Below are 13,514 nucleotides of genomic sequence, written 5' to 3'. Positions count from 1 at the left end.
ATATTTCTTTTCAAATTTGTTGAAAATTTCTAGAGTTGTTCCCCCGGCTAGAAACTCCTTGTATTATAAATAAATCTTTCGCACAACTGATTTTCTTATTGGCATAACAGTTGGCATGAGTAAAATGTTAAAGGGATGCATCCTTAGTGACTATATTCAAACTACTGAAAATCTGAAATTCAGGGTTCCTTGACATTTTACAACTGGCCTGAAATCTTCTTTATATGTACATACTGAAAGAAGACTTCATTGTGACCCATGACCCAAATACCCTGTGTCCATGTGTTCCGATGTTTAGGTTGGGGGTCTATGCTCTGGATTTGATCCCCATAAACCAGATATAGAAGCACAGAGCCTCTGCCTTGCTCCAATACATGGATTCCCAGCATCCGTGTGATATTTTCAGACTGCCTGGGCAGAAGGCACCCGTCTTTGCAATTTACCCTGGGTCCACCCAAAGACCCCTGACTGGTCTTGTCATCACTGGTGACATGTGGAGAGAATTGCACCCAAGTCTCAAGTAAAAGTTAAGCTCTCCCCAGAGAGGTAGTGAAAGTAGGCGGGTAGAGGGAGGTAAGTGCTATCTCGCTCTTACTCTTGTAGAGTGAAAAGTCCCAAGGTCTGTGATCCTTTGACTACAAAGGACAAGGGTTTCAAATGCTAAGGAGGCTTTTTTTTATAAGATTAAGTTCAATGTGCAGATGGAGGGAGACCCTGTAAGGAAGGCCACGGGGAAGCTTTATCCTCTGAATACACTTTCCCATGAAGCATCTGGGATTCTGAATAAGGAGGAAGAGGAGGCACAGGCCCTGTGGATGAATTTTCTCACTATGGAAACTTCCCCTCTGGAGGGGCTCTGCTGTAGTAGGGTCAGAGCTGAACTTGCTCAGCCAGCCAAGAGGAGAGGCACCTTGTTATGCATAAGGGAAGTGCCTCCAGGCAGGGGAAGGAGGCACGTGGCAGAGACTAGTGCACATTGTACTGCACAGTTGCTGTTTGCGTGGACTGAGACCAGCTGGCCTTGGAGTTAGATGGATTTGAGACTTGATCCTGATTCTCCAACTATGGCCCTTTGGAAAAATTTACCCAAACTCGTCATTTCTCAGCCGTCTCATCTACAAGATCAGGATAATAAAAGTTTCCACACAGAGTTGTTGGTGCTAAGTGAAGTGCAAGTCAGTGCTTCACCCAGGGCTGAGCCAATGCTCAGTGTCTGCTAGCAAGTCTTCTTCCCATCCCAAACAACGACAGGTGTGTGCTCAGGTAGTGGCCGGGTGGCACCTCTAGTGATCCGTTCGGGCTGCCGTAACGATTACCACGGGCTGGGGGCGGGGGTGTAGGCTTAACCGGCAGACACTTATTTCTCACCATTCTGGAGGCTGGAAGTCCAAGATCAAGGCGCTGGCAGACATGGCATCTGCTGAGGACCTGGTTCCTGATTTGCAGATGGCCTTCTCTTGTGTCCTCAGTGGCGGAGAGAAGAGATAAGGCGATCCTGAGTTTCCTCCTCTTCTCATAAAGGTGCTGATCCCATTCTTGAGGGCTCCCCCATCAGGACCTAATCACCTCCCAAAGGCCCTGCCTCCAAGTATCATTACCTTATTGGGATTTAAGCTTCAGTGTGTGCCTTTGAGGGGACACACACATTCAGTCCATAGCACAGCTGGAATATTGGTCCTCCCCTCTGCTTTTCCCCATCTGCCAGGTCACCCCAGCCTATACCAAAGCAGAGAGAAAAAGACCCAAAGGAATCTCTGGAGAAAAATCAAGATAAGCATAAAGCCGCAGGATTCTTGGAGAACCAGTTTCTCCACTCCCAGGGACTAGCGAGGTCAGCCGCGGGGAGGGGAAGTCTGCTGGAAAGAGGTCCTGGGTAGGTAGAAGAAGGGGCAGAATCCTCCTAGCACAAAAGGAAGAAGGACCTGCAGGTTGTCCTGAGAGCAGAGTAGAAGGAACATAACAGCCACTTAGCCTCTTTGAGTATGGACCCCACTGACACATCTTCTGGAGACATTTGCTGTCTAGCAGGCAAGGCCACTGCCTCTGAGTAGACGGTGGACCAGGTGCCCAGGTCCACCCAGGAACGGGATGTGAAGCGGATCTTCTACCTCTAACCGGGAGATAGTGGGATGTTCTCAGGATGGCCTGAGGATGGCCCCGAGGCCAGGACAATGGTGCACATCTACACCTCACCCATCTCCACCCTTTCTTTGCCAACACATGTGACAGATGCAGATGCTGGCTGGGTCACTCACAGACCCTCAGACAACCTGGCTCCCATGGTGTAGATATGTATCTGGGGTTACCATATATGTTGGCCGATTTCTATTTTTTTAAAAATGATATTCAAAAAGACTACTTTCCCTTAGCACTATCAATTTACTGAAGAAAGGACATTCTAATATAAAGGAAAACTGCAGAAGGGCAATATTGAAGTAAAGGAGTATTTTTTTAAGTTGAAGAAATTAAAAGCGTCGGCGACTCTCTCCTTCTTCCGGGCTGGTGGAGGCAGCCTGCTTGTGATGGGCTCTGGAGTGGGAGCCCCTTTGAGGTACTGTCCTGCTGGAGCCTGCCTTCCCGGGGAGCACTGACAGGAGAGTCCAGCAGGCTGGGCTGGCCCCTGTGCTCTGGTGCTTGGTGTCTGTGTGACTTCAGCAGAACTGCGGGGGTCACACAGCTTCCTCCCGAGTCGCACGGAGTATAAATGCCCGCCGGAGAGACTTGCTCTGAGGATAAAGTAGGTGACTATCCACAAAGCACTTTAGCTCACTGTCCAGAATTAGGACAGGGGCTAGAAAGGGTGGGTATCATTTTGTTTCATTATTTTAACTTTATTTTTTTTCCAAAGATTTTTATTTATCTATTTGATAGAGAGAGTGAGAGAGAGAGAGAGCCCGAGTAGGGTGAGGGGCGGAGGGAGAAGCAGGGAGCCCGATGTGGGACTCAATCCCCGGGCTCCGGGATCGTGACCTGAGCCGAAGGCAGCCGCTTAACTGACTGAGGCACCCAGGCGCCCCTATTACATTAACTTTAAAGCATCCAACAGCTGCTGTGTTTATCCAGGAGTGACTGCTTTCTCCTAGTTTAACAATACTGCTTCAGCTGGCTTTAGGCACTTTCAGTAATATCCATGGCATACTCCTGCACGCCCAAGTGGTGCCCCCATTTCTCCCACATGTCTGAGAGGCCCTGCACCTGCTTTATAATTGCTTCAGTTGAACTTGATCCCACCGGCTTGGCCACCCGTTTTCCTGCCAGTGCCCAGTCCTAAGAAATCAGTACCAGGCCAGCCCTGCCTGATTACACTGTCCACTGGGAAGATGAGCCTGACCCTCCCCCTGTGTTTTAAAGGACGTCAATATGGCCCAGACCTTCTGGATGACCTGGGGTGATTTTGACATCTGTGTAACTTCCTGCCTCTCTTCCTCCCCGCACACCCCGCCCCTTCCCACGGATAATGGGAAGATGATTGTGTACAAATTGTGTGTTTGGGCAGAGCCACGAGGAGAGCTGACACGGAATGTGGTGTGTCCTGCCCCTGGCACGGTGTCCGGCACAAGGATGGTCAGCATGGCAAATTCTGTGCCACTTGGCACTCTTCCCCTGCTTTTAGCCTGACTTTCAGCTTAAAGCTAAAAGTGGAAAAGTTTCTATGTCAAGCTTGTTTTGAATATTGCAAAGATGGGGATATGAATTTCTGTAACATCCATACGAAATGTTGAAGGCATGGGTGCCCTGTAACGGATTAAACAATCCGTGTTGCCAATGACAATGAAGAAAAAGACACAGATATTCATCCTTAGCAACACAAATCCATGATTTACACGTCTTGAAAGAAAGATCAACATTCACAGCTCTGATTGCAGATCCTCCTCAGAGACCACTCCCTGTGATGTTCAGTAATGTGGATATCGCAAGGCTGTCATAGAATCATATAAATGATCTCTGGAGAATCTCTGGAAGAAAGGTGAAATAAGAAACCAGATAGTTGAACAACGGGGAGAATGAAGGAGCCCGTAGCTGGAGAAACCTCATCTGTGTGCTGACGGGGTTCTGGCTGTGATGGGTCCGTCCTTCATCACACGGGGTAGCCCCTGGTGCGGTCTGGTTGATTGTATCAGACCGCTAAAACAACCAAGAAGCAGCAGGAGTCTGGGAAAAACTTGAACCAGAGAAGAAGGAGAAAAGGAAACATCCAAAGCACCCCTCGGAGCCCTATTCTCCTTCATTTCTTTAGCTGCCCGACTGAGTATGCAGCTTTCTATAGCCAAATCTGATGGAGCGAAAGGCCTTCAAAGAGATCGTTTGAGCTAAATAGATTTTATATTTTTATTTGCAAGCCTGGAGTTTTATTAAATACCTCTTATCCATTAAACAGATATTTGCCAAAGGTTCCAGATTCCTCTTGGGGGAGGAAGAGATGGCCTCTTTTGATTCACTTAGGAGGAGAAAAGACAATTAATGATAATAAGTTTTAAGAGGCTTTAATTAATAGTACACGAGTTAGATCATTACGTAAAACAATGGTCATAGGTATCAAAACTAACTTTTCCATACTTTGAAGGGCCATCTTTTTCAAAATAAGAGTATTGCTAAGGGGGAGTCCTTTGGTTTTCCGGCTGCCCCCATCGATGATTATGAAAGTATCACTTTATGGGACTGCCATAAGTATCTATGCTATGAACATAGCATAGATATGGCAGAGCCAGCTCTTCTTAGTCTTTTCTTGCCCAATCACATCTTCTTGGAGTCTGTGGTGGGACAAGGGGGTGGTTCTCACATCGCCCTGCTGCTGTCCTTCGAAGCTTGGGTGGGTGTCCACCATCTGCCATCTCCCCCTTCCCATGGTTGGGGGTCTTTGGGCTCAAGAAGGCTCTCCACGCTGCCAATCACCTGCAGCTGGCCCTGCCACTCACCACCAGCCTCGGCACTGAGCTGTGACCGGCTCTCCCTGGGGGCTTCCCTCATCATTCTGTCAATTTGTTTTGTTTGTACAGTATACGGAGGCATGCCTTGTGCCAAATAACCTGACTCATTTCTGAATGGGAGTTGTGTTTCCTTCTCACAACTCCGGGGATTCCTGGGCACTTTCCATGCTCTGCAAGGGCCCCAGAACAAGAATTTTGGGGTGTGAGTCATGGAAGGCAGGCCGGGAATCAAGGAAAGGAGATCTGTCCTAACAGCCAGAGCTGTTTGCCAGGTCGCTTAGGAACAGAGGGGCATGGTGGCCCTCCAACGGGGTCAAGGTTGCCCTGAGGCAGAGGTAGTGGGGGGTAAGTGCAGGGATTTCAAGGGTACCAGAGGCTCTCCTGGCACACCCAGGCTCCACCTGGAGAGCTGTGAGATCTCAGATAGCAAAGGTTGAATTTGCAGATCACGCAACGGGGAGTCAAAACCAGCTCTTGCGCAGCTGGTGAAGCCACTGGGACTCATGCTAATAACGGTATTAAGAGTGACAGGGAAATGTCTTTGTCCCCATCAGTGAAAGTCATCTCCAGGTAGCCATAAATTGATTCCTGAATATCGTGAGCAGCATAAATAAATAAATGGCCCAGAAATGAAATTCTAATAGACCTGTTGGGAAGTAATTTGCGAACAAATCTTTCCTCTGCTCGGAATGCAAACGGCATCTCTGGGAGAGGTCGTCAGCATCTCCAACCCATTTTCTAATTACTAATGCTAATTACTTGCATCATCATTTGCATACCATTATGAGTCAGAAGCTACACAGGGCAGAAGCTGTTGGGTTTTTTTTTTTTTTCTCCCATTCATTCAGGAATGTGGAGACTTCCACCTAGGCTGAGTGTTTTGCCAACAGACAGGATGGCTGGAGCAGGATTTGCCGCTCTCCAAGGCTGGCAGCTTCCTGCAATCAGATCTAAACGTAAATGCAGCTTAATTTATACCTACACCTGTACCTGTACCATCTACCTGTATCATCTGTATCTACCATCTGTCTATCTATCACCTATCTATCGACCATTTATCTATGTATCTAAGCCCATGGCCGATTTGCAAAGCTTTTCATGCACTCCCAACTATGGGAGGCCAAATGGCCTGGTGTCTTGGAGTCCAGGGGTTAGACCCCAAACTCTAACTGTGGAGTTAGACCCCAAACTCAACCAAATGAGCGCAGCTGCAGAGCTACAGCCGGCAAATTCTGATTACTTCCAGTGCGTGACTGTCATTGACGCATGTCCTGCTCCATCAGTCACTTTATTTTTTCATAACTAAATCAGTGGTGATGCGTAGGGTGTGGTTCTTTGGCTGTCAGGATGGGCTTCCCCTCCGGTCCAGGCTCCTGGCTTGAAGCTACCCTACTCATGGTTAGAGAGCATCCCAGAAAGTAGGGCCTCGGCACATTCCCCGCTCTTGCCCGTCTGCTACCTGCAGAGGGTTACAGTCTGCAAGGGGGAGTGTGGGGAGAATGCCCATCCATCCAAGAAAGATGCCCTTGACCTGCCTCATTCAGGAAAAAGTGTCTGTAAAGTTGATTGATGGCTATGTGGCTTTTTGACTCTTGTTTATTTTCCTGATTAAAAAAAAAAATAGACTGCAGGAAATTGTAGAAAATCAATTACGTATTTTTTTTAAGTTCAGAAGATGGAGCATATATTTCCCAGTCCACCTACATAGTCTGTACCACACCAGAAATTTCACCTTGAAATTGACCTTTGGCTTTTCCTCTCCATATTTGACTATCTTTACAATTTTTAAAATGAGAAGTGGGTTGAAGCCATTTAAAATATAGCGAGTCAACTTTTGTTATTCTAACCCTGAGGTTTAAATTTTAGTTCTTAAAAAGAAAATAAAATGGGAAATTTCCTACTGCTACAATATGCAATTATAATTATAATATAAATAATAGAGAGCACTTATTTGAGATGTGAAATGTGGGGTTTTATTAACAAATTAAAGAATCAAAATGTCTCTGTAGCTTGCTAAATTATGATTTGTTGTGTGCTGATGTGCTTGAAATTATATGTGTGAAGTCTTGTATAGAGTTCCAAAATGAACTTTGTTGCACTTAATTGCATGTTGTTCAATGAACACATTACAGTATACCTGACAGTAGTTTTCTGAGCCCTTTTCCTACAGGTATAATAATAGCCCTCGCACTTCTGGAATATGCTTACACATATATAAGTGTCAATCATCACATGACTTACAAATCTAGTCCAATACTCAGTGCTGCCCTGTATTAGTTTTTGTTGCTACCTATCAAATCATCACAAACTTAGCAGCTTAAAGTGGCACACTTTTATCATCTCACAGTTTCTATAGGCCAGGAGTCTGGACATGGCTTAGCTGAGTCCTCAGCTTGGCATCTCACAAAGCTACACTCTATGGGTTGATCAGGCTGTGTTCCCATCTGGAGGTTCGACTGGGGAAGAATCTGCTTCCATGCTCCCTCCTGCTTTTGGCAAGACTGACCTTGGGACAGTAGGATTTTCTCCGGTTTTCCTGCTGGCCATTAGCAGGGAACTGCTCTTGGTGGTTTCCAGATGCCTCCCATGGTTCCCTTCACATGGCCCTCTCCATAACGAGTTCATAATGTAGCTGTCTGCATCGCCTGCAGCACTCAAGGGGAGGGGGTTACTCAGGGTATCAATGCAGGGTTGGAGATGATGGGGTCACCTTAGGATTCTGTTTACCACTGGCCAATTCTTTGTGATTCTAGCCTAATGCTTTAGGAATATCTACGGGGGTTACAAACTTGTTTTGATGGACAGGGAAGATTGGCATTTTTATTCCCAACTTAGATTTAGAGAATTTGAGAAATTTCACAGCTTTTTTTGCTTAATTGTTCATGTGCTTTCGGAGTATAGAATCTTCTAGATACTTTTTACGGACTGGGCACTCATCCTCCAGCTGACTAACATAGCCTACTCTCCTTGCCTCCAGGTGGGGCAATTTTATGGAGACACTCCTCCCTTCCATTCTGTTGATTAATCCAAGGCTAGATTTTATCTGAAGCCACATTCTTTAAAAAAATTTTTTTATTGTTATGTTAATCGCCATACATTACATCATCAGTTCTTGATGTCGTGTTCCATGATTCATCGTTTGTGCACAACACCCAGTGCTCCACGCAGAACGTGCCCTCCTTAATACCCATCACCAGGCTAACCCATCCCCCCACCCCCTCTTCCCTCTAGAACCCTCAGTTTGTTTTTCAGAGTCCAACGTCTCTCATGGTTCGTCTCCCCCTCCGACTTACTCCCCTTCATTTTTGCCCTCCTGCTATCTTCTTCTTTTTCTTTTTTCTTAACATATGTTGCATTATTTGTTTCAGAGGTACAGATCTGTGATTCAACAGTCTTGCACAATTCACAGCGCTCACCATAGCACATACCCTCCGCAATGTCTATCACCCAGCCACCCCATCCCTCCCACCCCCCACCACTCGAGCAACTCTCAGTTTGTTTCCCTAGATTAAGAATTCCTCAAATCAGTGAGGTCCTATGATACATGTCTTTCTCTGATTGACTTGTTTTACTCAGCATGACACCCTCCAGTTCCAGCCACGTCATTGCAAATGGCAAGCTCTCATTCCTTTTGATGGCTGCATAATATTCCATTGTGTATATATACCACATCTTCTTTATCCATTCATCTGTCGATGGACATCTTGGCTCCTTCCACAGTTTGGCTATTGTGGACATTGCTTGAAGCCACATTCTTGCTTTGCATCTTCCCCTTGCTCTCCTGCTTTCTCCCTCCCTAAGAGGTGTCTCCTACAGAGAACCTTCTCAAAGTATCACCTGTACCTGAATTTCTGACTCAGGCTCTGCTTCTAGGGAATTTCACCTGAGACATCAGTCTTGTTTCAAAAGAAATGTCTGATATTCTAGTGCAGCCATTACCTGCTCCAGGCAAGTTGGAGCTTGTTTTTTGGCTCAGCCACTTACTGGCTATGTATATTTGTTGCTTAACCTCTGTAAGTCTGTTTTCCTACCAGTAAAATGGATATAATAAAAGTAAGGGGAGTGAAGAGAGAACATGTTTAAAAGGCACCTCGTAGAGTAAGTGCCTGGGACATTTATTATTACTGTTATTTCCAAAAGAAAGGTGAGTCTGTAGACACACTCTTCAAGGAAATATGTTTATTAAAATTTTAAGCTCCACATATATGCTTTTCTTCACATCTCAAAAAATTATGCAGGTTCTCCAGGTAGTGGCTTTGATTTGTTTTTTGGTGTTTGTGGTAATGGGATCCCATTGGAAGTTGCCTCTTTCAGGCACTGCCCCTGGACCCCAGGCCCCTGTAACAAAGCTGGCTGTACTTCCCAGGTAGACCTAAAGCCAGAGGTCTGAGCCCACCTTCCCTTTGGGGACCTGGAGCCAGGTCTTTGAATTTGTTAGCAGCTTGCTCTCATTTGTTTTTGAAGTGAATCAATCTAGGCATTCTGGATTTCTTCCAGTTCTGCTGCTCACTCATTGCCCTGAGCACTGAATTAAAGCTCAGATCATAGTTACGTCCTTCATTAGAAGGTGTGCGTGTGTGCGGAGGGCAGCAGGAGGGCTCACTGGGGAGAAAGAATGTAAATACTTACATAGTAGATTTTATTTTATCCCTGTTCCATTATGAATGACCTTCTAAGCCATCCAGCAAAAATTTAAATTTTACTCTAGGCAGTGGGGAGTCATTAAAATGTTTTAAGCAGAGAAATGGCATGATCAGATTTGCCCCATTTTAGAAATCTTTAGTTATGTGTGGAATGGATTGGCAGGGGAGAGGGAAGGCAGGTAGAATGATACCAAGCTGTTGCAGTTTGCAAAGGAAAGGTAATGGGACCCCGATTTAGTGCAGTGCTTGTATGGGGGTGGATGAGAGAAGTGGAGAAGTTGTGACAGATATCTGGAGAGCAGAGCCAAGGGATTTGATAATTGACCACTTGTAGGGGGAAGGGAAGGATCAAGAATGGGGCCAGGGGTTCTGTGTTTGGCAACTAGATTGATGGTGAGTCATTTGCTCGGATGGAGACATGGTGGGAAGGGTAGGTTGGGGAACGAGAATGTGAGTTAAGATTGGCCATGGTGAATTGAGCTAGGACATTCAGGTCAAGATGTCTGGTGAAAAATTGCTATAAAGAGGGAAGAATAATAGCCTTGGTGTAGCATGGAAGGGAGAGAATATGGGGGTATAGGAGAACCATCAGTCTCCGCTAAAGGATGATTGGGGAACACTGCCCCCAAGGTGCAGTCAGAATTCTGTAAAGGCAAGGGCGGAGAAGGAACATTTGGTGAAGTATTTCATGGTATAGGCTGGTGTATTAACCATGGAGGTTATTTATTTGGGACATAGAGGAAGAGTGAAAAGTTGAGTGAAGGGAGAAGAAAGATAGACAATATGGGAATGAGACTGTGGTAGAATGGGGTGGCCATTGCTGTTTCAGCTCAAATGGCACCAAGAAGAGGGCAGAAAACCACAAGGGTTTTGTTAATTGTACGAATTCCTGATAGAGGTAAGGGTCCTTGTCTAGGTGAGAAGCTTCCCAGTGAGTTTTTCTGGTTCCCACTCACTATTTCTCAGACCCCTTGACCAGCAGACGTAGGCTAATATCCACCTGCTCTGCCCATGAGAGAGCTTCACGCCAAAGCCAGGCCATGGGCCCCATTTACAGACTGCCCAGGTACGTGCCCAAGGCTTGGTTTGTTTTCTTCATCTTTTCCAAGACATTTTGTAAACATCTCTGCCATTAACTCCACCATCTTTCTCAGTCTCAGTTTCCAGTCCCTTCTCTTTCTATTTATGACCCATGTAAATGACTTAGGATTCATGAACTTTTACCCAAAGATCTCAAGGTAAGGATTTTGGAACATAGAAAAGAAATTCAGGGGGAAACTGCTACCAAAAAAAAAAAAAAAAAAAAAAAGGTAGGGCTAGATCAGAAGGAAGGAAGCGAAGAAAGGAACAGAATTTCTTAGGAGGAGACTCCAGATGTCCATCAGCTGGTTAGGTAGAGATAGAAACCAGAAGGGGAGCCTCAAACAGGCAAAGGGCATCTTGCATCAGGAACACAAGGAGGCCAAAGGGAGCAGAGCGGGCCTGGACTGGAGGTGAGACTAGATCAATAACAGAATCAAGTCTTGTATCACTACTAACATCATCATCATTGTTTCATAGTTAACTTTTTTAAACTTTTATTATTAGTATTAGTATTTACTATATGCTGGGCACATGAAATATTCAAGATATGACCAGCATTCAGGTATATCCCAACCCCTGGGTACCGCTCCCTCTTTGTAAAGCAGAAATGTATTGAAACCCATTTATATAGTGTTTAACTGATGTGAAAAATGTGTAGAGTTCTCAACATTCAGGCAAGAACATTCAGAAGTACTTTGTGATAAGGCGGAATTCTTTGCCCTCCCTCAAGCAAGATAACTTCTGTTTATACTCCTGGAAATAATGCATTTAATTATACCATCTCTCACAAGAAACGCCTTTGGGATCCAAGACAGCCCCAAACCTCTGCCAAGAGGGAGAAGATATTAGCAGAGAATCTTCTCCAAAATGCAGTGCTTCGTGACAGGTGCAGAGCAAGAGACATAGGCAATGGTGACTACCGCAGAGGGTAGATTGTGGGTGGGGGGCCTAGGGATGGGCATAGCTAGGTGCTTGCTAGCAGCAGTGCACAGCCAGGCAGTGCCTCTTCATCCTCCTGCTCCTCTTCTGAGGCGGGCATCACTCCTGGAGGTCCTAGCCCTAGAAAGGTGTTGGTCCCTTGACTGTGTGCTTTGCCCAAAGCCCTCCCGCAATTTCACACAGAATTTTGTCAGTTTCCAATTCTGCTACTTCTTCCTTTTCTTCCTGATTGTCCACATTTTCAAAAGTGTCCTTAAACATCTCTTCTGTGATCCCAGTCTTTGTCATGGCTCCCACAGATCCCTTGTAGATCCTGGATTTCTGGAATCTTTGCAAGACTCTGCATGGTTCCTGTCACTTCTGTGCTCTTCTGCAGAGAACCAGCCACTCAAAGGACCACAGCTCGCTCTTTGTCCTCATGAGCACAGAGTCCAAGTGAGCTTTGGATGCGTGGCGTTGCTCACAGCCTGCAACCTCATCATCTCACAGACATCCTCTGGCCCTTCTTGGCAGCATCTTTCCTGATCATTTCACTTGCCTCCTTCCATTTGGATATCTCTTATTTGCTGTCAACTACCCTAATGTCCCTTCTTATCTTCAGTGGCCAATCACCAAACATCTGTAGGTGGCTTTGCTGTCTTATTTGCTGTCAACTACCCTTATGTCCCTTCTTATCTTCAGTGGCCAATCACCAAACATCTGTAGGTGGCTTTGGTAGCCCTGATTGTCAGTGAGGTGGAAGAGCTACTCAGAACTTAAATGGGGCGGGGGAGGGGAGGAAGTGGGACACAACAGATCCCGTGGGTTTGGGGGCACAGACAAGACAAGGCCCTTGCCCAACACATGAGGTATCTGCAGTCAGGTCAGAGAGCTGTGTTGCAGAGAGGTTATTCAGAAGCAGAACATCAGTGGTTTGGGATGGCTGTTGTCACCATCTAGAAGGAGATAAGAAGTCTATACCAAGGAGCTGGTGCTCATAATGGAGGGCTGGAGTGAGTGTGGGCATATTAGAGAAGGAGGAGGGAGGGAGAAGGCAGTGCCCAAGGCTTCTGCCCTGGAGGCAGAGGGTGACGGTGCCATTAACCGAGGCATGGTGTTATAGGCTGAACTGTGTCCTCCCCGCCCTCCCCGAATTCGTATGCTGAAGTGCTAACCCACAGTACACACAGAATGTGTCTGTATTTGCCCTTCGAGGAGGTAATTAAGTTAAATTGAGGTCACTGGGGTGGCCCCAATCCAATATGACCAATGTCCTTATAAGGAGAGGAGATTAGGACAAAGAAACGCACAGATTGCAGGATGACCACAGGAAGATGCCCTCTACAAGCCAAGGAGAGAAGCCTCAGAAGAAACCAACCCTGCTGACACCTTGGTCTTGGACTTCCAGCCACCAGAAGTGTGAGAGAATAAATTTCTGATCTTTGGGCTACCCAGTGTGTGGTCCTTTGCTATGGCAGCCCAAGCCTACTAGTGCACAGACAGTGGAGGAGGAGCACCAGAGGAGGCAAACAACTTGATTTTGGCCCCTGCAAGGAGCAGCTGCTAGCAGGGTGTTCCTATGGGGTTTCCTCCACCCAGCAGGTGATGCCGTGGTCCGGCAAGCAGCAAGGCCGTGGCTGGAGGGTCTGACTCAGAGCCACAGACAGACTCTGGACATGGCCCTGTGCAGAATGAGGCTCGTGTGCAGTGACATCTACCCCACAGGGCCGAGGCCAGGGCAAAATGGGAAAATGGGAAAAGGCTGAAGCCCTTAATAAATGGTCACACTGTGTAGAGGGACAACTTGGAAGGTGGCTCTGGGTGGCCGCTCCAGCTTACTGCTTCCCATCTTGTGACTTGGGACAAGCTACACAACTTCTCTGTTCCCAGCTGTACAATGGGGATGATAATGCTAAAATGGCGGTCCCCTAGGATTACCTTG

The 13,514-nt window shown here is 46.4% G+C and overlaps 1 pseudogene; it reads right to left on the bottom strand.

Annotated features, from left to right (window-relative positions):
- Positions 1–11,618: 11,618 nt before the first annotated feature.
- Positions 11,619–12,212, bottom strand: LOC148164655 (charged multivesicular body protein 3 pseudogene; annotated as a pseudogene).
- Positions 12,213–13,514: the final 1,302 nt, after the last annotated feature.

The sequence above is a fragment of the Eumetopias jubatus genome, unplaced genomic scaffold, assembly GCF_037043125.1.
Source record: "Eumetopias jubatus isolate StellerSeaLion01/CBP00866 unplaced genomic scaffold, mEumJub1_p1.0 scaffold_3, whole genome shotgun sequence".
Classification (NCBI taxonomy): domain Eukaryota; kingdom Metazoa; phylum Chordata; class Mammalia; order Carnivora; family Otariidae; genus Eumetopias; species Eumetopias jubatus.
This window is presented reverse-complemented; position numbering and strand designations above follow the sequence as displayed.